This window comes from Lolium rigidum, chromosome 4, assembly GCF_022539505.1.
Source record: "Lolium rigidum isolate FL_2022 chromosome 4, APGP_CSIRO_Lrig_0.1, whole genome shotgun sequence".
NCBI classification, from domain to species: Eukaryota; Viridiplantae; Streptophyta; class Magnoliopsida; order Poales; family Poaceae; genus Lolium; species Lolium rigidum.
The window spans coordinates 155,367,661-155,394,846 of NC_061511.1; the positions used below are offsets into that span (position 1 = coordinate 155,367,661).

The following is a 27,186-nucleotide window of genomic DNA, read 5'->3' on the forward strand; positions in this document are numbered from 1 at the left end:
ACACAGCCTCTATTAACCTCACATTCTCCATCAGAGAACTCATAAAATATTAGACAATCCTCAATATAATTTATGATAGTACACCACCTCTAAACAAATACATAAATGTTGCAAACTACAGTGCACAATATTGCAGAGCATCTAAGAGAACAATGGTGGGTAACCTGAACGATGTTTGGTTCAGGAGATTGTCCATGACTTGTCCATAACTAAAATCAAGTTTTTCTAAACAACAAATAACTTAGGAGCATAGACATAACAGATTGTGAGCAAATGCTCATTGGTTAGTAAATTGAAAACAAAACCATGCTAATTTTTATTGAACTGTCAAAAACTCAAGATTTCTATATGTCGGTCAAACAGAAAAATACTTGTCCATCATTAAAAGAAATTAAAAGAAAATTAACATTTAAACCTGAAATTTAGATAGGATGTGCATCTTAATTTAATTTTGTTTCATTCAAAGGATAATTATACATATAAACGTGTAGGTTTTGTTTTTTGAACGGCAATAAGTATATACAGAAACAATCCAGAATCTATTTCTGTCCTTCATTATCATTGCAAAGAAGATTCAAGGAAAGGAACTACTTAACTACTAACCTGAATGGTAGAACCAATATCTCAACATGTGGTCAATTGGTCGACATTATCATTGGAATACTGAATTACTGAGGCCATGTACAAACAGTTAGAAACGTCAGAATGTGTGATATATAGTCAATGTGAGGATCTACGTCACCTATCTAAAAGGCTTTTATTAGGAACAATGAAATCAGTGAAAATAGAATATAACATTTCTTTAAGACAATCTAAGGAGTGATACTTCAAAGATAAAGTATTACACAATTTTGCATAAAGAATATATGAACAATACATATCAAGAAGATAAGCATGTACAAAAAGAATAACTTGCAGATGTACAGCTATCCGAGTGATGTTGAGGCACCATGGATGTGAATCCAATTACACACAACATCCCTTTAAAATAATGTAATATTGTCCACTATGAAAAATAAATATACATCATGCCAAATATTAGAGCAGATCACCAACAATGTTTGTCGTTAAATTAGTAGATAAAGATAGATTTTTGTTACTGGAACGGTTAGGCATAATGCATCAATATTGGAATTGCTCGATACGGAACACCATACATATTTCCAATTATATTGATATGTGGGTAGTAGAAAATAATCACTAAGCAGTATGAAGAATAAATTACAAAATAAATTGTGACAACTGATAATTAACGGAGACATGAGATATAAATTTATGATAAATATACTTTACACAGTATAGTCATACAGTTCAGCTAAACAAACAGAACACACAAATATTACACAATGCATAGGTGTTCCGGTGGTTTGTGTAAGTATTCTGGAAGGCAGCTTCCGCGCTTTCTATAAACAGTGCTTCACTACCTTCCAAGTATCACTGGCTTTCTAGCTTTAGTCACGGCGACTGATGCATGACCCCCACAACTGTAGAAATATGCAGAAGGAACAAATGAGATAGATTAATATGAATTTATTCATTATAAAACTTTAACTTGCTAGAAAATTATACGCAATGAAAAGTAATATAACTGCTGAAAAGCTTCAGTTGAAGCATTACTTGGACCAGCACAAGTAACAACGAAAACACAAGAAGCTGATGGTAGAAATTTCCTGATTCTGAATGGTGAAACCTCATCCCAATATTGTATGTTTAATCAGGATATCAGTAAGTCCGAAACTCCTATGGTCTGAATGTACTTCTACAAAATTAACAACCGAGTTTCCAGTGGGGAGCATTCAATCAGTTTTTCTTCAAGCTTTTATGTGAAAATTCTGAGAGCACATGACAGATAAAATTCCAAAAAATACAGCCTATGTTTAATCTCTTCTCTGTTTTCCTCAATAAGACACGTGCATACTAAAAGTAGATTGCATAGCTTGAATATCTGGCAATAATCTATGCAACTTCAATCAGGAAACTCTTAAAGTTTATATCTCTGGGACTCCTGTTCAGTAACATTATTAGGTTAGGTAGTTCTGAACTTATAGGTTACAGTTTGTTCTCACATATACCATAGTTGGACTACATTATATTCCTTCAGAAAGTAGAGGCACTCCCCGAGTTGAAGATGATATGACCAATTTACCAAGCTGTGGCCTTTTTCCAAACATATAATTAATCACCTCGACTTCCATTGCCAACTTTGTTATTAAATATGCAGGTAAGAAACCCATGATATTTAGATTTAACATGGCAGAGCCTTGTTGTAATCATGCAACAGGTAGCCTGCTGAAAACTCTCTTTTGAGCTTGTTGTGTTTACATTCTACACAGATTTAAAAAAGATCACTGCCATGGAGTGCGAGATGCACATCTACGCCAGACATCAACAATTGAACCGGAGAGAAACAAAGGGCGGAGATCTTACCAGTGCCGACGCTGGCCTTCCTGCGCTCCTTATTCTTGGCGCTGAAGAGGCTTGCCGGGAGGGGCTTGTCGGCGTCGATCCAGGCCTCGTCTGTTGGCCTACATCAACAACTAAACCGGAGAGAAACAAAGGGCGGAGATCTTACCAGTGCCGACGCTGGCCTTCCTGCGCTCCTTATTCTTGGCGCTGAAGAGGCTTGCCGGGAGGGGCTTGTCGGCGTCGATCCAGGCCTCGTCTGTTGGCCTACATCAACAACTAAACCGGAGAGAAACAAAGGGCGGAGATCTTATCGTTGTGACCCAGACTATACAACGATGAAATCATTGAAGGGGATGTTGGGAAGAGGTACCTCACCGCCTCACCGGCACGTTGGGGCATGGTGAAGGGCAGGATGCCAGGGCCACATCTTGAGGAAGGATCCAACTCACCTTGATTACATGGAAACAATCGATGGCATCACATCTTGACATTCCAGAAGTTGTGGGGGTGAATTGCTGGGGGTGGATTGGCGGAGAGGAGGACGTGGGGAAGAGAGATGAGGGCAGCCAAGATGGAGATTTCGAGAAGACGCGATTTTTCTGGATGCAACCAAAAGCGGTGCAAAGTGGGGTCGATGACACAAATACTTACGTGAAATCGAGGGTGACCGGCAACCTAAAGCAAGAATAGCGTGCAGGTAAACCTGGGGCAACCGGTAACCAGAAAATGTGGAGGTGAAAAAAAAATACCAAACAGAAACTAATCTATCCGGCCCTCAAAAAAAGGGACACGTGTTGCCTAATGATGGGAGCGCTGGAGAGGAAATTAAGGCATCTACAGTACCCAAACTACTATGGAATCGCTAAACTGACTGAAAATTATATAGTGTATGATTGACGGTCGCATTAGTAGTGTCAAGCTTCTTGGTGACGGTTTGAATGTCCTCATTAAGTTCTTCGCCCTGCTTACGAAACTCACACCGCACATCGTCACGAAGCGCTTGATACTCTCGCCAAGAAACAAGATCAACTCCCGCCTTTTTCTGTGAAACAACATCAGCATCACTAGAAGACATGATTAGTAGGTTAGTGCACTAAATCAAAAATCTGTGGTGGTACTCTCACAAGTCACTCAAAACTGATAAGAAAGGTAAATCTTATCGCTCCAAAGTGAATTAGTTTTTCTTACCACTTGGATTGACGAACTAGTGCACGGATGTAGTGAAACAAATATCAAGGATATAAGAACAATCACATGACAAAGCAGGTGGGGCTGTAGGTAGGCTACCTATATGCACCAATAACAAGCTATAGCTTTGACCGTATAAAATACCCTAAGAAACTCACACAATGCGATAAATGTGGCAAATCAACTATATGAAAGAATAATATTGCAATGCACTCGAGAGACACTAGCAAAGCTCAACGGGACATACACAATATTGCTCAACTAGGGGTGCAAAAAAGTAAACTAGACCTTCACTTGATTTTACTAGCACTTCATTTTTTTTTGATTTTATCACAAGCAACAATGTAGCTCTTTTTTGCTTCTTTTCAATTTTCAATTTTTTTATTTTTATGACTCTACTCTTTGTAACACGGCTAAAAGAAAATGCAAAGCACCGAAAACCTAAAAAGCAGCATGTCGAGCGGTAAAACTAGTCTCTTTTGGAAAGTTCCTAGTCACGTATATTGAAAGGCTATGTCTATGGTTGAGATAAAGCAAACTGTACGCTATGTGAACTCGTAGCAACAAAAAATATGACAAACTAACCATGTCAGAAAACTGTGCCACGGTAGAAAAAACTGACCAAAACAAAAACAAACTCGAGATTGGATCAAAAACTAAACACGAACATCAACTAAAACTCGAAATTGATGCAATCTAAGGTTATGGCAAACCTAATCCTAATATTTTTTTGGCCTTTTCTAGATAGAAAACAACTCACAACTCAACTATGGGATGGATTGTGGATGGCTTACCGAGGAAACGCTGAAATCTGATACCAAGATGATAAGGGGTTGCCGGATCTTGTCAGTAAGCGAGGTGGATGGTGACGAACACGCGATGAACACAACGGAGAATACACGGTGATAAGTTGATGATAACTTGTATGACGCTGACGAGTCTCTCGATTGATTCCTGTCGCCAATGCAACAGCTTTCAACCCTGCAAGATATTCGCAACTCCACACACGTGCGCACGTAGCCGCCGACCACGAAGCGGTAAATTGCAATCTTCTAATCCCCAATGGAACAACAGATCACACAAACTTTCAGTAGCAAAACACCAGATCGATGCGAATTGGTGTATAGAATTCAATAGAGTTGCGTAGCAATCAACTATGAACTAGGGTTTATCTTAAACGTGGTCTAAACCTAATTTGGGGGCTTCCTTGGCACTTATATAGGGGTACAGGACGACCAGGGTTCGAAAACTAGGGGTACAAACCGACCTGGAACAGGTTTGGGCAATTCTGGTTCCGACTCGGTCAGGCCCGCGTATGCTCCGGAGGGACCAGGCCCTAGACCGGGTTGGCCGGTAGAAACCGGGCGTGGTGCCGAGCGTCCACCAGGCGAACCTCCAGGTTCCCTGGACTAGTATCCGGTGTGCATCGGTGTGGGGGGCGGCAGGCACCGGGCCGTCCGGTGTGGCAGCCGGTAGTGCCAGGCCTGGCGCCGGTCGGTCCAGCATGATGGCCGGCGCTGCCGGGCTGGGTGTCGGGCTCTCCTTCATTCGCGCATGCCTCCCGCTCCTCCTTCGCGCGTCCATGGAATGTCCTCACGTCCAGCACCATGTCCAGCTGCTTCTCTTCGCCTCGTACGACGCTTGCTCCATCTTCGTACCTGATCATAGACAAGTCAAAGGACTTAGGCAGTATAAAATTCTCATCGATCAAAGTATCATTCATGAGCGAATTCCCCTGCTGTTTAAGTAGCTTCGCACGAGTCCTTGTAATGTGTCCAATCCTAACTTCATTGGACTTGAGCTTCACAACAACATCGTCTTCATCTTGCAATGACGGAGGTAGTAGTTTGGCATGGATGTCCTCATCAGAATCGCTCTTCCACAGCAGCGGCGAAAACCGGTTGTTCCACCGCGCCACGCGACCCCCAGCCGCCGACGGCGCAGAAAAGCGGCGATGGGGAGTAGCAGCCCCCGCCCCGCGTCCCTCACCTGCAATGATGGCCCTTGCCTCGCGCCCCTTGGCTCCGCTGGCGCCCTCCGGCCACCCCAGCCGTGGTTTCAGACACATCGCGTCGACCGTTCAAGGTTATTCTCCTTGGGTAACTCGAATTACTCTTCGGGCAATATTTATAAGTTCATGTTTGGAGCCAATTCAGATGAGAAGGGCTTGCAAACTATCTGGAAATCTAAGTGCCTCCTCAAGCTTAAGGTTTTGCTCAGTTACTCTTCATGGACCTGCTAAACGCCAAGGATTTAAATGTTAAGGAAGAGTTGGTATGTGTTCTCTGCAACACTAGTGTGTTACAATCCAGAGGCCATCTATTCTTCTGTTGCTCGTTTGGTTCTTCATATCGGAACATGATTGGGATTGAGTAGGATTGCTCATTAGATGCCTCTCCATGCTGGAACTTTTTGTCTCTACGGCTTGGAACGTAAGGAAGGAGCGAAATGACCACATCTTCGACAACCAGATGTCTTTACTTGCTAGATGGAAGTTTCAATTCCAAAATGATTTATCACTACAACAGCACAGAGTGAAACATGTTTTGGACCAACCTTTTTTAATTGGATTCTGACTTTTTCTTCATAATTAATGTCTTTACTTCTTTGATTACTCATCTATTTATATCCCTCCTAATGTAATTTTCCTTGTTTGTACTATGTACCCTTTCTCGTAACCTTGCTTGGTTAGGTTGTGACATACATAAGATCAACCTGGAATCGTGTGCCGTGAGAAAGACACACTTGCAGTTTCAGGCCATGCATCTTGACACTCGGAATCCGATGGCACGGGCTTCACGCCTGACACTCGGAACCAGATACAACTCACCGTGGACAACTGTGGCAATCATGTTCGCTGATATGAGATACATGTGAAATTTAGCCCTCGCTGAAGAGTAGACACTTGCTTTTGTTTGGGACAATACTGCCTTCAAAAGAAGTTATGCCAACCTGGTTTCGTGGTGTAGTTGGTTATCACGTCAGTCTAACACACTGAAGGTCTCCGGTTAGAACCCGGGCGAAGCCAAATTTAAGTTTTTTTGTTTTTGCATGAATTTTGCGTAAATTAAGCAAAAAAAATGGCCCATACAGGTCTCGAACCTGTGACCTTCGCGTTATTAGCACGACGCTCTAACCAGCTGAGCTAATAGGCCATATGATAATTGTGTGTAGTTTACTATTTTTATACGTTTTGTTTTGTATTATGTGGCTTATGTTTTTCCTGACACTAGCCAACCAATTTCCTAGCATCTGCAAGGCGGAGGACGGACAGAAGTAAAATCAAAGTAGCCTATACTTATGTGATCTCGAATCTAATCATCAAGTACGATAGAACTACGAGCATACATAAATAAAATACAGTGAAAATACAAGCATGTACCGTTTATCTTACCATCTACCTAGCCGCCTAGCCGTCTTCTCATTCAAAATAGGTGCATATTATTCGAGAGTAATAGACACCCTAGCCTTGGCAAAAGAGGTTGTTAGGTAAATAATAAACACTTCCTTTTATTGGCAATTTTGCTAGGAGCTGCCATTAAATTCTTGCTATGTCTAGCTAGCCAAATTGGTTCTCCCGCGATGGCTAGTAAGTACCCGAAATGAGATGGTAATTTCGTTTGGCGTGGGCTCAATGGTGGATATGTTACTATGGAAATTGAGGTTAGTAGGCGCAACGATTTTAGGTGAAACCTTTGGTAAATTGTCGCTAATCAAAAAGTGATTAGTGTTGAACCCATTTGATATATGAAGACGTCCCCAATAAAACGTTTGGTTGGCTTCGCCCATGCGTGGGTTGTTGATCAAACGAGTAAGTTCAAACTAGCGGACTTGTATTGTATTTTGCCAACTACCTGGATTGGTGCTATATGTCCTACCAGCCGCCCGACCCACATATCCTCCAACTTAGCAGTTATCAGGGACGGAGCCATCTTCTCATGTTGAGGGGGGCAAAATGGACTGGATTACTGCTGTAAACTTGACGAGGGGGGCGAATTTGACTAAATCTGTGAGAAATTATGGTGTAATCACTAGTATTCTTCACAAAATCCCAATCATGGGAGTGGCTGAGCCCTCCTCGTCCCCCCTTGTCTCCGTGCCTAGAAGTTATAGGGCCTTGTTGCTAGACCAACGAAGGCTCATGTGTGTCTCCATTTCCCCTTAGACAAACAAATGAACGATAAACATCCACCACCAGACGATGCATTCATCTAACCATTTAGCAAAAATCAAGGCAGGACGGGCATCTGATTTGTATTAATTCACTTCCGCACAACTTTAGCACTTCAAAGAAAGACAACATAAATTTTGAAAGACTGGTGGGTACCATGTTAATGTGGACAATCCTTCAATCATAGGTCAATAGCTTTCCCTTTCAAGTACTTAACCTCTTGTCAAACTTGTCCTCTATATCCTTACCATTTTTTTATTCAGGAGTCACAATAATGTATCGAGATTCCCAAATACCAAAAAGGGTGGGCACCAACACTTCACAACCAAAGAAATGTTAGTATTGATCTTCCGGCTCTTCCGTAATTCTGAATAAAACATCACTTTTGTGTGTATAGATAATTTCTCAACCATGCATATTATTAGTTTCATATTGAGATCACATTGCATGTGATGTTTAGTGAAAGTAAGAGTATAAACTCCAGACTCCAAGATTGATGCGTCCAAAACATATGTACTATTCGTATCACTTTGCTTAGGGATTTTTGTCGGATTCTTACCAATTTAAATTAAAAATGTCACACTTAACATTGTTTTTACCACACATTTTTTCTTGTTACACACGCGTCATGTGAACCACACCCATCCATTCAACTTTGTCTCCCCCAAATCCTACCTTTTCCAAGCATCATCAGTTCACACACCCCCAATCCTACCTTTTTCCTACCATCGTTAGTTCACACATAACCCTCTCCCCGCCTCTCAGAGAAACCACGACATAACATTCAACCGGGAGATAGGGAGCACTTACTTTGAGCCCATTTCTATGATTTCCGCGATACATGTAAATCCATGAATTTTTGGTTTATCATGTCATAATTGAGTTTTGCATCATAATTAGAGTTTTCGCCGTGTATTAAAATGTTCTATGGGATTTCCCACAAAATCTGTTTATTTGGGTTCTAACTTTGCACTGCTGTTGCCAACCAAAACCCACCGGCGAGCAGCGACGGGCAACACGGAGAGCCGGGAGGCTCCCAGGACTGCTGATGGGCCCTGGTCCCTCGGGCAACGGCCCGCAATGCTCCGGCACACGTCCTGGCTAATGCAAGGGCGTGCCACCTGACCTATACCTGGTCAGGAAGGTGATGGATTGCTTCAATTAGTTTCCTGCATGGCAAACACGTAAACATTAAATACGTGCCCCGATCGGCTCTTAGGTTACTCTGTGAATCGGCTCAAAGAGCCGATTGACCAATGATTCACGTTGGATTTACGATAACATGGGTATCCTGCTTAATCAAAACCAAGATAAATCAATCTACGACAGTCTAGGGTTTTCACCGCATAACCGGAACATCCTACGCGTAGTTGAGCCTAGCAAATACGTAAGATAATAGAAAACTAGTCCTAAAGAGGCCTAAAAACCAACATAACGTCGATTCCCGGAACAATCCCTCTAGGATCAGCAGACTATACCTTACGCACTATCGGATCGTTCAACCCGTTTGTAAGGCCTAACCATGCGGATATCAAACTAATCCTTGAAGAACAAGGAACGACTATAACAGATCAGATCTACTAAATAAAGACTAAGCAAGATGCTGCCCTTACACCCAAGATAGGTGCAAATGCAGCTAGATATTGAGGGGCAGCGTAGCTAAGCAAGCAGATCATAAAAGTATCGACGTCAGCCCCAAAACATCTATGATAAGGGTGTTGCTCGCCATCAACAAGGCTTCAGCACGAGCAACACCAAGCAACGAATAAACAGATATCGCCTAGATCGCAAGATGCGATCTAGGCAAGCATGACGCTTACCCGAAGAAACCCTCGAAACAAGGGGTGGCGATGCGCCTAGATTGGTTTGTTGTGAACGTGATCGTCCTCCTTTCTCAATAACCCTAGGTACATATTTATAGTCTGTAGACTTTCTATCTTGGGAATAAACCCACCTGTGTACGACTAAACTCTATCTCTTAATTCTAAACATAAAACATAATCTACCATAATATACAGATACATGGGCAATCTAGCCCAAACTTCCGCACAAGGCCGATTCAGAGACACTTCATATGCATGTCCTCTAAGCCCATCTTCGATCACGGCCCATCTCCCCGCTCCGGCTAAATTCTGGTGATAACACATGCCCCCTGGTTTTGGCAATAATAATTCCAAAACCACTCTGTTTTTTCCTCATCGGGTTACGCGTTGCAGAGAAGAACCGCTTCAGTGTCTTTCCATCATGATGCCCTGTCTTCTCAACTCCTGCACGATTGACAATTCTGGCACCGTGTCCTCGAAAACTGCTCAAGCATTGAATTATCTCCCACTACATCCCCTTTATTTAATCTCACCCGAGCAGTTCGCCTCTTCATCCTCCTGTTCCGCATTAGCCATCGACAAAAAACCCTCCTCTGCACCATGGACTCCTCCTCCTCCTCCTCTGCCTCCTCTGGCCTTTCTTTCCAGTCCAATTCCTCCAGCGAGCCGATGCCGGCGTACGACCCGATAGCGGCGTACGAGCGCCGCGCTCTCGAGCATTGGGACGAGAGGGACTGGGACTTCGCCGTCGAGTCCGAGGATGAGGAATCCTTGACCGATGGGGAGGACAACCTCCAGTTCCTCGTGGACGGGGAATGGGAGGAGGAGAGCGACGACGATCTCTTCTCCTGGGGCGACTTTGAAAGAACATCTCTCACATTATGTTTTGTGTGTTTGATGTCAATATATGTGATACACTAATGTTTGTTTAAGTGGTACAGGGATTACATAGATATTTATTCATGTGTGTTGGATTTGATCGTCTGGCAAAAGTTGGCCAGGCCGGATAATCCGGGCCGGATATTGTTGAAATATCTGGCCCCCTGTTTTTGGCTAAGTCTCATGAGGAAAAGCAGCGCAGTATAGGGGCCGGATTTTTGCCCGGATATTGTCCCGGTATTGTACCAGGGCCGGAATATCCGGGCCGGATATTTTGGAAATATCCGGCCCCTCGATTTTGGCTAAGGACTGGAAGAAAAGCAAGTCTGGCATTGGGCCGGACATTTGGCCGGATAAAGTCACAGTTTTGTCCCGAAGGCCGGATTATCCGGGGGGGCGGATTATCCGGCCCTTACTTAGGCCGGAATATCCGGCCCCCGGAAGCCGCAACGGCTCAATTTTGAGGGGAGGTATAAATACCCCCTTCTTCTACCTTGGTTGCTTGCTCAATCATTACACAAGAAATCTGCCAAGCCACCTCCATTAGAGCCACCTCAAGAAACTCAAGATTTGCAAGATCTCCTTCCTCCCCCAACCAAAGCTCTTGATCTTTGGAGATTCGAAGGAGAAGACACCGATCTACATCCTCACCGAAGCGTTCTTCATTTCCCCCTCACTTGTTTGAGGGATCTCATGCTAGTGTTCCTATTTGGTTCCCTAGTTGATTTGTTGTTGATGTGTTGTTGTTGATTGTTGTATTGTTACAGATTTGGGAGCCTCCAATTTGGTTGTGGATGTGTGCCCCAAGAACTTTGTAAAGGCCCGGTTTCCGCCTCGAGGAAATCCCTTAGTGGAAGTGGGCTAGGCCTTCGTGGCGTTGCTCACAGGAGATCCGAGTGAAGCCTTCGTGGCTGTTGGTTTGGCTTGCGTAGCAACCACACTCCTCCAAACGTAGACGTACCTTCTTGCAAAGGAAGGGAACTACGGGAATCATCTCCGTGTCATCGCGTGCTCCACTCTCGGTTACCTCTATCCCACTCTATCTCCTATTGCGTAGCTATATCTTGCTTAGTTGATATCCTTGTCATATAGGTATATTCACTTAGTTGCATATCTAGAGAATTTACCTTTGTGTCAAGCCTAAGTTGAAAAAGAACTAAAAATTGGTTAGCACCTATTCACCCCCCTCTAGGTGCGGCATACGATCCTTTCAATTGGTATCAGAGCCTCGGCTCTTATTTCGGGCTTAACCGCCTAAGAGTATGCCGAACGAGGATCCCACGGAAGAGGCCACCAAGACGGTCTCCATGGAAGACTTCAATTCGTTGAAGTCCTCCATGGAAGCCCAAATGGAAAGCATGAAAAAGATGATTGCCGAGCTTTTGGCTCCGGCCCTTCCCAAGGCTCCTAGTGTAGAGGTAAAAGACACGGGTGCGTTAGATGAGGGAGATGCTTCGGACTTACCCTCATCTACCAAACCCGTGGAAGGTGATAACTTAAACACTATCACATCTCCTAGGGGAACTAGTGGAGGTGAAAGCTACAATCGAGTAGCTCCACCTTTCCTATCTCCCGATATACCGGTTCCCCATCCCCATTTGAACATTCGGGCGACCCACCTAAGTTTTCTATTGATAATTTCGATACTTGGCAATTTGAGTTCCGCTCTCATGTTTGTAGTGCCTCCAATGAACTATGGAGAATCATCTTGGAGGGCTTCAAGCCATACAACCCCGACAAGTTGACTAGAAGAGAAGCGATTGATAGTCAACTCAACAACACCGCCTTACACATGATTCAAACTAGTGTGGGGACACCGGAATTGCATCGTGTCCGGAACTACACCACCGCCAAGGAAGCTTGGGATGGCTTGGCCGCTAGTTGCATTGGAAGTGAGAGCACAAGGAGGAACAAGTATAATGCTCTTAAGAATAAAGCCGAAGGGTTCATGAGGCTACCGGATGAAGATCATGAAGTCATGTATGGAAGACTTCTCACCGTTGCCGATGCCTTCCGGCTTATTGGTGCCACCCACATCAATGACACTTGGATCAAGGAGAAGTACATTGAATGCATGATGCCATTTGTACCCATTGATGTCAAGACTCTTGTGGGAAGGGAATGCTATTCCTCTCTCACCTCTCAACAAGTCGTGCACGAGATGCAAGCTCTCAAGGTGCTTGAGGAAACCTCTCATGATTCTCGCAATCGTGCTCTTGGGATGACAAAAGGTTCCAACCTTGCCTTGGCGGTCAACTCCGTTGAAGAAGTGATTCCTCAAGAATCTTATAGGGCATCTTGGAGTATGTCCTATCCGGAAGATTTGCAATGCCACTACCATGATCACATGGCCTTCCATGCAAAATCCTTTTGGGTTGATCCCTCCAAGGCCAAGGAAGACAACATCAAGAGGAACAACAAAAGTGGGTTCACTAGCTTTGGTCCAAAGACAAGATCATGCTACAATTGTGATGACAAGCGTCACTTCATTGCCGAATGCCCCTATGAGAATAGAGAGCTTCATAATGGGAGGCTCATTCCCAAGGACAAGAGCAAAGACACAAAGGGCAAATATTCAAAAGCCCCCAACAAGAAGTTCTACAACAACAAGACCAAGAAGGGCAAGAGGCCCTCAAGAGTTGTGCTAGTAACAAGGGAAGAATATTCATCCGATGAAGTTGAAAGTTCTAGTGGTGATGAAGATGAAGAAAGCTCAAAGGAATTGGCCGCCATCGTCACCACCAACATACCCTCTTCATCTCTCTTTGAATCTCCCAATGAGAACCCTCATATCAAGAATGCACATTGCTTCATGGCAAGGTCCTCCTTGGACACACCTATTGTGCTATCAACTCAAGAAGAGTATACCTCCGGAGATGATGATGTTGATGATGAAGAAGATGCAACCTCTAATGGCTTGGTCGCTCTTGCCTCCCTCTCCACTAACTCTTCATCACCAAGTGAATCCCCCAATGAGGTCATTCTTGTGGAGGAAGAAAGTTGCCTCATGGCTAAATCCTCCGAGGTATCATCTCCTAGCCCCTCTATGCCTAACATATCTAGTGATCTAGGGGTTGATGATGCTAGTCTAAAAGTGAAACAAGAAATGCTAGATTTTGATGATTTCATTCTCAACCTACAAGGTAACACTAAAAAGCATGTTTCAAACCTCATGGTTCGTATAGCTCAACAAAGTGATATGCTTGAGAAAAAGGGTCAAATAGAGAGAGAAGACTCTCTTGAAATCCATGCTCTTAAAAATGCTCTTGAGGAAAGTCAAGAAACTATAGCTTCTCTTGAGGAGAGGCTAGAAACTCTTGAAGAGCCTCAAGATAAAATTAACAAGCTCACAAAAGCTAGAGATCTTGCTAGGGCTAAGTCTAAAGTGCTTAAAAAGGAAAAGGCCCAATTTGAGGTTGATCATGAGAAACTTGTGAAGGATCTAGATGAACTAGACAAAGCTCACAAAGCTTTGAAGAGTGAATTCACTCTCCTATCCAAATCCTATGAGCAACTTCAAATTAGGCTTGCTTCATATGATGTGCCTAGTTCCTCTACTCCTCTATGTGATCATGCAAATATTGTTGAGGAAAATGCTAGGTTGAAGGATGAACTTGCTAAGGCCTCCTCTTCCCAAAGTAAACTTTCTTTGGATGATCTTTTGAGTAAGCAAAGATCAAACAATGGGAAGGAGGGCCTTGGTTATAATGCCAAGGCAAAGAAGGCAAACAAGCAAAAGGCCAAGCCCGCACAAGAGAAGAAGAAAGACGTCACTAATGGTGAAGCCTCCAAGGGCAAAACCATGAATGATGATGATGCGGGAATTGCTAACCCTCACTATGTTTTATTTAAAGATTATTATGGTGATGTTTATGCTAAATATGTTGGCCCATATGATGGTTATGTTGCTTGGTCTATTTGGGTCCCAAAGACCCTTGTTGCTAACAAAAGAGGACCCATTGCGAAATGGGTACCTAAATCCAAGAATTGATCTCATGTAGGACTATGCCGCCGGAGGTTCAAAATGGGTACTTGATAGTGGATGTACAAGTCATATGACCGGCGGCAAGAACCTCGTCAAGGAGTTGAGGCCTAACATTAATGATATCACCGTCTCCTTTGGCGATAATTCTACATCCGAGGTATTGGGTTTTGGCAAGGTTGTGGTTGCACACAACATTACTCTTGTGGATGTCATGCTTGTCAAAACCCTTGGTTACAATTTGCTTTCCGTTTCCGCCCTTGGCAAGATGGGTTTCGCCGTCTTTATTGATAATGATATTGTGGTCCTCTTGTGGAGCAAGACTCTAAAAGTCGCTTTCGTTGGGTATCGCGAACACAACTTGTATGTGGTGGACTTTTCGGGGACCACCACGACAAGTGCGATGTGCCTATTCGGAAAGGCGGACGTGGGTTGGTTGTGGCATCGCCGCCTAGCCCATGTCAACATGAGAACTTTGCAAAGTCTTCACAAGGGGAACCATATTGTGGGACTAATGGAAAATGTGTCTTTTGCCAAAGATCGTGTTTGTAGGGCTTGTGTTGAAGGCAAAATGCATGACTCTCCGCATCCAAGCAAGACTATCATCTCTTCCAAGAGGATCTTGGAGCTCCTTCATGTGGATCTCTTTGGTCCCGTTACTCATGCAAGTCTTGGTGCGAAGAAACATTGCTTGGTGATTGTTGATGATTACTCAAGATACACTTGGGTCTACTTTCTCAAGACGAAAGATGAGACTCAACAAATATTCATTGACTTTGCTACCGAGGTGCAACGCCAACACAACCTCCTCATTATGGCAATAAGAAGTGACAACGGCTCCGAGTTCAAGAACTACACACTCAATGATTTTCTTAGTGATGAGGGGATTCGACATCAATATTCCGCTGCTTACACCCCTCAACAAAATGGTGTTGCGGAGAGGAAGAACCGGACTCTTATGGATATGGCAAGATCTATGATGGCGGAGTATAAATCCCGCTATAACTTTTGGGCCGAAGCCATCTCCACCGCTTGCCACTCCTCTAACCGGCTCTATCTCCGCAAGGGCTTGAACAAGACTCCATATGAAATACTCACCGGGAACAAGCCTAATATCTCATACTTCAAGGTGTTCGGGTGTAAGTGTTTCTACAAAATCAAAGGAGTTCGTTTATCTAAATTTGCTCCTAAAGCTTTGGAGGGTATATTTGTTGGTTACGGTGCCGAGTCTCACACTTATAGAATCTTTGATGTATCCTCCGGGATTATCATTGAATCTTGTAGTGTGAGGTTCGAAGAAAATGATGGCTCCCAAGTGGGGCAAGTTGATGTTTGTGCAGGTGATGAAATACCTCAAGATGCCATAGTAAGAATGGGTGTGGGATTTTTCCGCCCCATTGAGGGACACGGTGTGGCGTCTCGGGAAGAACTATGCTCTACCACGGTGGAGCCCTCATCTTCTCAACATCAACAAACCCTACCTAGTGAAGCAAATGATGCACCAACCCAAGAACAAGAACAAGACCCTCCCTCTTATGTGCAAGATCAAGGACAAGATCAAGGTCAAGATCAACCAATCATTCATAATGGCTCCAATGAGGATCCAATCAACTCTTGCCCTTCTCCGAATAGTGTTCAAGATCAAGCACATGAGATTGAGCAACCCCAAGCAATTGAGGAAGCTCAAGTTCAAGGTCAAGACGGGGACCCAAATGATCAAGTTGATCAAGTGACACCTCCAAGGCCTAGAAAGACCAAGGAGGAGATCGAGGCCCGTCGTCTAGCAAGAAGAGAAAGGAACCTCGAACTTCGTGGACACACTCATGACAAGGTTCTTGGTGATGTAAGGGCAAAGGTTTCCACAAGAAGGCAATTGGCGAACTTTAGCCATCATCATGCTTATATCTCCTTAGTGGAACCCAAGAAAGTATTTGAAGCCCTTGAAGATTCGGATTGGTTGGAAGCTATGCATGAAGAACTCAATAACTTCAAGCGCAACAAAGTATGGACTTTAGTTAAGAAGCCAAAGGAGTGCCGCAATGTTATAGGCACTAAATGGATTTTCAAGAACAAGCAAGATGAGTTTGGAAATGTTGTGAGGAACAAGGCAAGATTGGTGGCTCAAGGGTTCTCTCAAGTTGAGGGAATTGACTTTGGAGAAACCTATGCTCCCGTGGCTCGCCTTGAGTCCATCCGTATCCTTCTTGCTTATGCTTCGCATCATAACTTTAAGTTACAACAAATGGATGTGAAAAGTGCTTTTCTTAATGGTCCTTTGCATGAAGAGGTTTATGTTAAGCAACCCCGGGGTTCGAGGATCTCAACTTTCCTAACCATGTCTACAAGCTTGATAAAGCACTTTATGGTCTCAAACAAGCTCCTAGAGCTTGGTACGAGCACCTTAAGGAATTGTTGGTAGACCGTGGGTTTGATGTTGGGCTAATCGACCCCACTCTTTTTACTAAGAGGGTCAATGGGGAGCTTTTCGTTTGCCAATTATATGTTGATGATATTATATTTGGGTCTACTAACAAAGCTTTCAATGATGAATTCTCAAAGCTTATGACCGATAGGTTTGAGATGTCTATGATGGGAGAGATGAAGTTCTTCCTTGGTTTTGAGATCAAGCAATTGAGGGAAGGAACCTTCATCAACCAAGCAAAATATCTCCAAGACATGCTCAAGAGGTTCAAGATGACCGAGATGAAGGGTGTGGCCACTCCTATGGTTACCAAATGTCATCTTGCACTAGATCCCAATGGTAAAGAGGTGGATCAAAAGGTATATCGCTCCATGATTGGATCCTTGCTTTACCTTTGTGCATCTAGACCGGACATAGTGTTGAGTGTTGGTGTGTGTGCAAGGTATCAAGCTTCTCCTAAGGAGAGCCACATGATAGCTCTCAAGAGAATCTTTCGATATTTGGTTGATACCCCAAGATATGGTATTTGGTACCCCAAAGGCTCAAGTTTTATTCTCAATGGTTACACCGATGCGGATTGGGCGGGAGACAAGGATGATAGGAAATCAACCTCCGGGGCTTGCCAATTTCTTGGTAGGTCCTTGGTGTGTTGGTCATCTAAGAAGCAAAATTGTATATCTCTCTCCACCGCCGAAGCCGAATATGTTGCCGCCGCAAGTGGATGCACTCAATTGTTATGGATGAGGCAAACTTTAAAGGAATACGGTGTCATTTGTGACAAAGTGCCTCTATTATGTGACAATGAAAGTGCTATCAAGATTGCCTATAATCCGGTGCAACATTCAAGAACGAAGCATATTGAGATCCGGAATCATTTCATTAGGGATCATGTTGCCCGGGGTGATATTGAGCTTATCTATGTTCCTACCAAAGATCAACTTGCCGATATATTCACGAAGCCTCTTGATGAAGCAAGGTTCACTTATTTGAGGAATGAGCTAAATATCATTGATTCAAGGAGTATAGCTTGACCATCTTGCAAACACACCTTCGTCTCAAAACTTTATTTGGTTTAGATGTGGGCATGGAAATAGGGGGAGTGCGGTTTAAATTATTGAGCTATCCCTCCCCCATAATGCCAACATTAAGAAATCATTCTCTTTATATCATATGTTGATATGTGAGCTTCAATGATGAGTAGTGGCTTGGACCCAAGATATATCTTCGCGGTGCCATGCCACAACACTCATATATGGTGGCCTAGGCCACCACACTCTTCTTTGTGAAGAGTTGGAGTTATTTGGATCTTATCGCCTTTTATTTGACAACTCCATGTTCTTATGGGAAATCACTCTAGTTTGGCCTTATTTGCTCATATCTTGCAAACTTGAGTGACCATGTACCATTAACAGTTTGTATCTTCTAAAACCTAAGCCTACTCTCTCCTATAAGCCATTTCCATCTTGCTCATTTGTCATGTTTGGTAAAAACTTGGAGTTTGAGGTGTTTCGGTCGGATGATCTAGGTTGCTCCATCTTATTGGTAAATTTGCACCTTATATGTGACGTGATACATTATTGCATCACATATGGGTCATGCAAATAACCAACGAAAGATGGGCCGGATTCCCGGTGATTCTGGAATTTTCCAGAACCCCGGATAATCCGGCCCCAGGAGACACCGGATAATCCGGCCAGGCCGGATTATCCGCCCTAAGCTAGGGCCGGATTATCCGGCCTGGGCAGATCTTGAAAGGGTTGAGGACGAGGCCGCGGGGGGGCAAACGGTTCACACCACCCCCCACGCGCCTCTCTCTCCTCTTTCTCCTCTCAAGTTCGCCGGATCTCCTCCTCCTCGCCGGAGACGCTCCGTCCGCCCCCCTCGGAGTTCTTGGGTGGATCGGGTGCATCTCCTCCCTAGCTACCTTCTCCTCCAAGCGGTTTCCACAATGGATGTGGGTATGATTCACAATCTCTAACCCTAGATGTTGTGTTTTATATGTGCTATTTTCTTGGTGGAATTGGTGTCTAGTTGTTCCAAATCAATTGTAGTGTACTCCTCTTGCATGCTATGAGGCCGATCTAGTCTTAGACAAGCTTTTGATTGGAAAACCGCAAATTTCGCAGGGCCGGATTATCCGCCCCGAGCAGGCCGGATTATCCGGCCAGGCCGGATTATCCGCCCCCAGGGGACACCGGATTATCCGGCCTGGAGCTTCATCGCCGCTGCAGTTTTTTGCTTCAATCTATCATGTCTAAATTTGTATCGACTTATAGCATGTTTCTCGAGTATATTATTGTATCTTACATGACTTATGAGCATTACCTTCCCTTTGCTACCCGCCTTTGCTTCTCACAGGTGGTGCTTCTCGGGGTGGTCGGAGACGCTCAAGGCATGATCGATCTAGTGACGAGTTTGCACCCAATGCACCTCGCAAGTCCGTCGCTTCAAGGCGGAAGAACAAGGAAGTGAGGGAGAACTACAAGGCCATGGACCCGGTCTCTTATTCCGCTATCCGCATGAAGAACTGGTATGAAGATGTCCCAAGGGATGAAGAGATAGAGGGCAGGAGATACTGGTGCATGGAGCAGGAGTTCATCTACAAGGACGTCTATGAGCCCATGAAGAATCTGAGACCCATGCAAGCTATCAATGTGGACATTCTGGCTGAAAACAATCACTTTGAAGATGCAATCTGGGTAGCTGGAAGGATGGGCTTGCTTGATATCATGAAGATTCAATGTGACTATAGCCCAGATTTGGTGAAGCAATTCTTTGCCACTTTGGCAATCAAGAAAGATGAGGAACGCACTATGGAATGGATGACTGGCTCCACTCACTGCAGGTGCCACTCGCGCCGATTTGCTGGTATTCTTGGAGTTCCTGTTGATGGGGGTCGTCGCCTTCATGGACCACAACAGACAGATAAGAATGCTCTTGTGGATCTCTATACCTCAGCGGGAAAAATTGGTCTTGCTAAGGGGCTGCTTCCCATATACGATCGGTTGCTTCGGTTCTTTCGGGCAACCATTTGCCCAAGTGGTGGTAACAATGATGCTCTCCGGGAGCCCTTGTGGACCTTATGCACCTCAGCTATAAGTGTGCTCGTGATGTTACTGAGGAACGGAACTACACTCTTGATGTCATGGACTTTATCTTCCATGAGATCCATGATGCCATGGTCTCCCGGACCACCATACCCTATGCACCCTACATTCAGCTTCTCATCAACAACTCTGTGGCTTTGGGTGGTGAAGACTTGAGTGGGTATCCTTTGGTGAAGCACAATGTCAAGAAGGCCTACAGGCTTAAGCCAGTCTCTTCAGCTGTACCTGCTCCTGACACTTTCATGGGTGATGCTCGTTCTAGTGGTTTTGCTCCTGCTCGTCATCCTGATGTCCCGGCTATGAGGAAGCAAGTGAGCCGGCTTAGTTGGTTTCAGCGTCACATCCTTTGCATGAACATTGAGATCCATAAGGAGAACTATGCAGCTAGCCGAGAGCGTTATGAGATTAAGCATACTCGAGCGGTTATTCTTCACAAGCTCGGTGGTGATCAAGGACCCCCGCCTCAGCCTCCAGCTCACCAGGGTTACAGTGGATGGCACTCTGCACAGGTTCCATGGAGTGATCTTGATGATTGCCTTCAAAGGTCCAACACCTCTCGCCGCTCTCCGGATGCACCTGACACTGATGAGGAAGAAGAGGAAGCGGCATACCAGTCCGATGATGAAGAAGCCTCCGAGTGATTCCCATGGGACGTGTAGCATCGCGCTTGTCCCCTTTTTGGCGTCTCGATGTCAAAGGGGGAGAAGTGTTCTATTAGGATTCTCGGGGATTTGCATGGTTTGGGCACAAGCATATGCGTTTATCATTCTTATATTGCTTGTGTTCCCTCTTCTTTGAACTATTTGGTTTGTTTGTGTGCCGTTCAAAACTATGTGCTATGTGGTGTGAGACATTGTCATGGTTTTCGGATTTCTATTTGTTGAGATCAAGGATATTACATTATGTGTGATGCTATATCTCCGTATTATATATCTACACATGGGTATGATTTCTTACATCCTATCTCAACTTCATATTTGTCGATGTCTATGTGTTAGAGCTCATGTTGGATACCTCTTGTGTTGAGGCACCTCTCTCCTATGTGTTGTGTATTTGTATTCAAATGCAAATTACTTATATGCACACATGTAGGGGGAGTGATTCTCTTGCAAATCCGTATATTGTCATCAAACACCAAAAAGGGGAGATTGAAAGAACATCTCTCACATTATGTTTTGTGTGTTTGATGTCAATATATGTGATACACTAATGTTTGTTTAAGTGGTACAGGGATTACATAGATATTTATTCATGTGTGTTGGATTTGATCGTCCGTCAAAAGAAATCGGAAAAAGTTGGCCGGGCCGGATAATCCGGGCCGGATATTGTTGAAATATCCGGCCCCCGATTTTGGCTAAGTCTCATGAGGAAAAGCAGCGCGAGTATAGGGGCCGGATTTTTGCCCGGATATTGTCCCGGTATTGTACCGGGCCGGAATATCCGGGCCGGATATTTTGGAAATATCCGGCCCCCTCGATTTTGGCTAAGGACTGGAAGAAAAGCAAGTCTGGCATTGGGCCGGACATTTGGCCGGATAAAGTCACAGTTTTGTCCCGAAGGCCGGATTATCCGGGGGGCGGATTATCCGGCCCTTACTTAGGCCGGAATATCCGGCCCCCCGGAAGCTGCAACGGCTCAATTTTGAGGGGAGGTATAAATACCCCCTTCTTCTACCTTGGTTGCTTGCTCAATCATTACACAAGAAATCTGCCAAGCCACCTCCATTAGAGCCACCTCAAGAAACTCAAGATTTGCAAGATCTCCTTCCTCCCCCAACCAAAGCTCTTGATCTTTGGAGATTCGAAGGAGAAGACACCGATCTACATCCTCACCGAAGCGTTCTTCATTTCCCCTCACTTGTTTGAGGGATCTCATGCTAGTGTTCCTATTTGGTTCCCTAGTTGATTTGTTGTTGATGTGTTGTTGTTGATTGTTGTATTGTTACAGATTTGGGAGCCTCCAATTTGGTTGTGGATGTGTGCCCCAAGAACTTTGTAAAGGCCCGGTTTCCGCCTCGAGGAAATCCCTTAGTGGAAGTGGGCTAGGCCTTCGTGGCGTTGCTCACGGGAGATCCGAGTGAAGCCTTCGTGGCTGTTGGTTTGGCTTGCGTAGCAACCACACTCCTCCAAACGTAGACGTACCTTCTTGCAAAGGAAGGGAACTACGGGAATCATCTCCGTGTCATCGCGTGCTCCACTCTCGGTTACCTCTATCCCACTCTATCTCCTATTGCGTAGCTATATCTTGCTTAGTTGATATCCTTGTCATATAGGTATATTCACTTAGTTGCATATCTAGAGAATTTACCTTTGTGTCAAGCCTAAGTTGAAAAAGAACTAAAAATTGGTTAGCACCTATTCACCCCCCCTCTAGGTGCGGCATACGATCCTTTCAGACTTCTCCTCTTCCGACGAGGAGGAGGAAGCGGAGGATGACTCCTCCTCCGCCGAGTACCCGCCGCTGAAGCGCTTCCGCGCCGGGTCGGAGGATGACGACGACGACGATGACGAAGAGGAGGAGTACGGAGCGCCTGCCACCGGCTACAGCAGCAGCGACGAGGACTTCGCCGGCAGCAGCGCCGATGAAAGCTACGACGGCGACGACGAGGACAGCGACGACCCTTAGATTAGGGCCTACTAGATAGAACCAGTAGTAGTAGTGCATTAGGCAACAAATCCTCCTTTTGTGAGCAATCGACTCTTCTTGTAAAAATACCCTTTTAATCAATGAAGAAGGATTCCATGTTTGATTTGTCCGATTATCAGAATAGATCAATGCTCAAAGAACCGATGGCAACGCATCGGTCTTTACCTAAAACGCCAGCAAGGCCAACCCCAAAATCAAACGTTGACCTGATGCCTGCTTGTGATAGTTGTTCCTCTATAGTCGATGGCTACGCATCGGCTTTTCAGTTCTAAAGTCGATGTCAGTGCATCGGCTGTGCTTTGCATATTTTTTTGAATTTTTTTTTTACTGGCCGATTTCATGCATCGGCCCCTATATTTCACTGTCCATCATCCCACATACTCGGGAAATATTTCTTGAGATGCTGATCATTGACAGCCACTGGGAACTTCGCACCACTCAGCTCCTCGAGCATGTATGCGTTACCCTTTAAAACTTGGTCGACTCTGTACGGCCCGTGCCAATTTGGAGACCATTTACCATACACCTTGTCCTTAGTCCCCAATGGCAATACAGCTTCCCATACCGGATCACCAACGTGGAACTCCTTTGGCTTCACCTTCTTATTATATACACGAGCTACCTTGGCTTTGTTCTCCTTAATTTTCTCAAGCGACCAAAGTCTAAGTTCCGTCAGATCCTCGATGCTATCACTCATCAGGGCTGCATATTCTTCAGTTGTTAAGTCATTCTGAAACGTAACACGTCTCGACCCAGCCGTGATTTCCCAAGGCAACACGGCTTCTTGTCCATAGACCAGATGATATGGCGAAGTTTTTATCGCTCCATGACATGACATGCGATAAGCCCACAAAGCCTCTGACAAAACCTCGTGCCAACGTCTAGGGTGCTCGTCGACTTTCCTCTTAATCAGCTTGATAAGGCTCTGGTTGGACGCTTCAGCTTGCCCATTAGCTTGAGCATAGTATGGAGATGATCGGATCAACTTAATCCCATGCCCTCGCAAAACTCTCTAAACTCGCGAGAAATGAAAACCGAACCTCCATCGGTCGTGATAGTCTGGGGAATCCCGAATCTGTGAATGACATGTTCTTTCACAAAATTGATAACATCGGCCGATGCTACTGACTTCATAGGGACGGCCTCCACCCATTTAGTAAAATAATTTGTGATGGCCAAAATCCACACATGGCCTTTGCTCGATGGAGGATTGATTTTGCCGATCATATCCATACCCCAACCTCGAAATGGCCAAGGCTTGATGATGGGGTTCATTGCCGATGCAGGTGCCATCCGAATCTTCCCAAACTTCCGACATGCTTGACACCCTTTATAGTAATTAAAACAGTCCTCAAGCATGGTGGGCCAATAAAACCCCGATCGCCCGATCAACCATTTCATCTTATGAGCCGATTGATGAGTTCCACGGGCGCCTTCGTGTACCTCGTGTAAGAGCCAATTCGACTCGGCTGGTCCCGGACATCCGAGAAGTAACCCTTCCAAGGTCCTCGTAGAACATGTCATCTCCAATAAGGACATACTTCATGGCCTTGTACCTTATCCGTTTAGGTGCCCCCGAGCCGAATCTTTCAAGTAATTGAAGATATCGGCTCTCCGATCATCCGGTTCCATGAACTGTACTGGACATCGGCTCCATCCTGCTACGTCCTTGTAGCCCGACACCATCTCGTGCGAGATCGTTCGCCTCGGTATTCGGTGACCTCGGGATCCAGCTTGAAGTTTATGTACCTAAATTGTGCCATCAACTCACGGCATTGCATCCACAATGGGAAGAGCGACTCGCTCTCGCATTTGTATTCGTCCGTGAGCTGGGAAATCACCAATTTTGAGTCTCCAAAAAGTTCCACTGCTTCGCCTCGGCTTCAATAAGCAACTCCATTCCCTTGCGTATTGCTTCATACTCAGCCGACATTGTTGGTGCAAGGGGTAGACAGCCTGATGGAGAAGGAATATGTTGCCCCCCGAGGCGACACGAGTAGAATGCCGATGCCGCAACCATCATCACAAGCCGATCCATCGAAAAACATGGCCCATGCACGTACAGACAGTGCTGCTATATCAGTGTTGATTCGTTCAGCAATAAGATCGGCCAACGCCTGTCCTTTGACTGCTTTCGCAGGTTGATACCGGAGATCAAATTCCGATAAAGCAAATATCCACTTACCGAGTCGGCCTTTCAACACAGGAGCCGACAGCATATGTTTGACAACATCTGATTTGCATATGATGACAATTTCCACGGTTAGCAGGATGTGATGAAGCTTGGTGCAGGTAAAAAATAAGCAGAGGCACAACTTCTCGATCTCAGGATACCTAGTCTCTGCATCCAACATCCTTCTGCTGAGGTAGAAAGCGACTCTTTCCAGACCATCATAGACTTGCACCAAGCATCGAGGCGATGGAAGTGTCGGCTATCGACGAGTAAATATAGAATGGTCTGTCTTGCTGGGGCGGAACCAACACGGGTGGCTTTGTTAGATATTCTTTAATCTCGTTAAACGCTCGCTGTTGCTCTGCCCTCCAGCGAAACTCCTCATCAGGTTTAATTTTTACCAACCCCATGAACGGCTCGATTCGTCCTGACAGGTTAGAGATGAACCTTCTGACGAAGTTGATTTTGCCGATTAGACACTCGGAGTTCCTTCTTCGTGGTAGGTGGCTTCATTGTTCGTATCGCCTCTTGACTTTTCAGGCCGATCTCAATTCCACGTTCGTGAACCAAGAAGCCCAGGAATTGACCGGCCGTCACACCAAAAGCACACTTCTTTGGATTCATTCTTAGTCCAAATTTTCTAGTTCGGTCCAGTATGCGTCGCAAATCCTCCAAGTGTCCTTCCACAGAGACAGACTTAACCACCACGTCATCAATGTAAATCTCCACCAACTTGCCGATCAGATCATGAAAGATGTAATTCATGGCTCGTCGGTACGTTGCGCCGGCATTTTTCAGTCCAAATGTCATGACTACATACTCAAACAATCCCACTGAACCTGGTACTCTGAATGCAGTCTTGTGTATATCTTCTGGAGCCATAAAAATTTGGTTGTAACCGGCATTGCCATCCATGAAGCTTAAAACCTTATGACCAGCAGCTGCATTGATCAATGTCTCTGCCACCGACATTGGGTACTCATCCTTTGGAGTGGCTCTGTTGAGATCCCGAAAATATATGGCGACGCGCCATCGGTCGTCCTTTTTCTCTACAGGTACGATACTAGAAATCCATTCAGCATACCTGCATGGCCTGATGAACCCGGCGCTCAACATTTTCTCGATCTCTTTCTTGACTTCTTCTAAAATTTCGGCCTTCATCTGTCATGCTCGCTGCTGGAATGGCCGAAATCCTTTCTTAAGAGGGAGCCGATGCTCAATGATGCTCCTGTCTAACCCGGGCATCTCTGTGTAATCCCAGGCAAAACAATCTGGGTATTCTTTTAACAAAGCTATCATCAGGCTCCTCACATGCGGATCTAACTTTTTGCTGATAAAAGTTGGTCATGGCTTATCCCCAGGACCAATGTCAACCTCTTCTAGCTCATCAGCCGATGTAAACCCATATCCTAGCTTCCCGTCGCCTGCTAGATCAATGCTGCGCAGAACGTATGGTGAGGATAATTTTGACCGATTGCTGGAATCAGCCTCCTTTTTGATTGTATTGCACAATGAAGGTTTACAACTTATTTGTGCACCCCTACAGGAGGGAGTCTCCCTACTACGACTACGTGACATGCTTGAGGTGAGATCATCACTTTCTATTTTTTGGGGCCGATCGCAGGGATCGGCCTTGCCACGTACGTCGATGGATGTTGCTCTTGTTACTCTGTCAGGCCGGTGGATAAGACCAGCCTCACCCCGTTTTTTGTAACTTCGATGCGATCACAGCCGTCCAAACTGACTCCAGAGAGCGGCTCTTGGTCTTCCGAGTCCCAAATATTCATGCCGGCTATTGAGACCTCGATCGAGTCATCCGCATGCACGACTTCCACTTCATCTCCATCCCATTGTATCAGGCACTGGTGCATTGTAGATGGAATGCAGCAGTTGGCGTGAATCCAATCCCTCCCTAGCAGGACAGCGTAGGTGCTTTTGCTGTCGACGATGAAGAATGATGTAGGGATGGTTTTTCGGCCTACGGTTAGCTCCACGTTCAGAACGCCTTGCGTCTCTGATGCTTGGCCGTTGAAGTCGTTTAGTGTGATGTTGGTTTTGATCAGATCTGCGCTAGAGCGTCCCAAACGCCGTAGCATGGAATATGGCATTATATTGACTGCTGCTCCCGTGTCAACCAACATCTTGCCGACAGGCTGCCCATTGATATAACCTTTTAGGTACGGGGCCTTCATATGTTTGTAGCCCTTCTCTCGTGGCTTCTCAAAGATAACCGGCCGTGGACCGCAGTCAAACCGTGCTATCGGCACTTCTTCGGTTCTCGGAGCACGAAACTCCGATGGAAGTATGAACACCATGTTTGTGCCGACCGATGTACTCGCATCGGCTTTTAGTTGCTTGGGGCGCCATTCTTTCTTCCGTGGACGACTCT

The 27,186-nt window shown here is 45.1% G+C and overlaps 2 non-coding genes across 2 annotated transcripts; one reads left to right on the forward strand and one right to left on the reverse strand.

Annotated features, from left to right (window-relative positions):
* Window positions 1–6,548: 6,548 nt before the first annotated feature.
* TRNAV-AAC lies at window positions 6,549–6,622 on the forward strand. The gene has a single exon. It is a non-coding gene; the product is annotated as a tRNA-Val (tRNA).
* Window positions 6,623–6,675: 53 nt separating this feature from the next.
* On the reverse strand, window positions 6,676–6,749 carry TRNAI-AAU. The gene has a single exon. It is a non-coding gene; the product is annotated as a tRNA-Ile (tRNA).
* Window positions 6,750–27,186: the final 20,437 nt, after the last annotated feature.